We start from the raw sequence: 278 nt of genomic DNA, 5'->3' as shown, positions 1-278 counted from the left end.
GAGTCTGTGTGCCTTGGCCAGAGACACCTCATGCAAACTCTCCCTGTGTGACTTAGCCTGAAAAAAGTCGGTCCAGCAGCACCTTAGACCCAGTTAGGGCTGTGTGTGAGACTAGAATCATGCTCATAGGGTTTGAGCGTGCCTAATAACTGCCTTCCTACTTTCTAGGAAGGAGCAGTGTAAAAAGCAAGCTCTTATTGCCAATTTTCAGTGCATTTAGATCTGCAGCTCCAGGTCTGATTCTCACCTCCAAAGAGAAAGCATCTTGCAAAGTCCAG

The 278-nt window shown here is 47.5% G+C and overlaps 1 protein-coding gene across 1 annotated transcript in view; it reads left to right on the top strand.

The window, feature by feature from the left end:
- The window catches only part of LOC104981601 (G-protein coupled receptor 64), a gene marked incomplete at its 5' end in the record, with an annotated part of 20,145 nt that overhangs the window by 1,265 nt on the left and 18,602 nt on the right, over positions 1-278 (top strand). The window lies entirely within an intron of this gene.

The sequence above is a fragment of the Bison bison genome, unplaced genomic scaffold, assembly GCF_000754665.1.
Source record: "Bison bison bison isolate TAMUID 2011002044 unplaced genomic scaffold, Bison_UMD1.0 scf7180017859188, whole genome shotgun sequence".
NCBI classification, from domain to species: Eukaryota; Metazoa; Chordata; class Mammalia; order Artiodactyla; family Bovidae; genus Bison; species Bison bison.
This window is presented reverse-complemented; position numbering and strand designations above follow the sequence as displayed.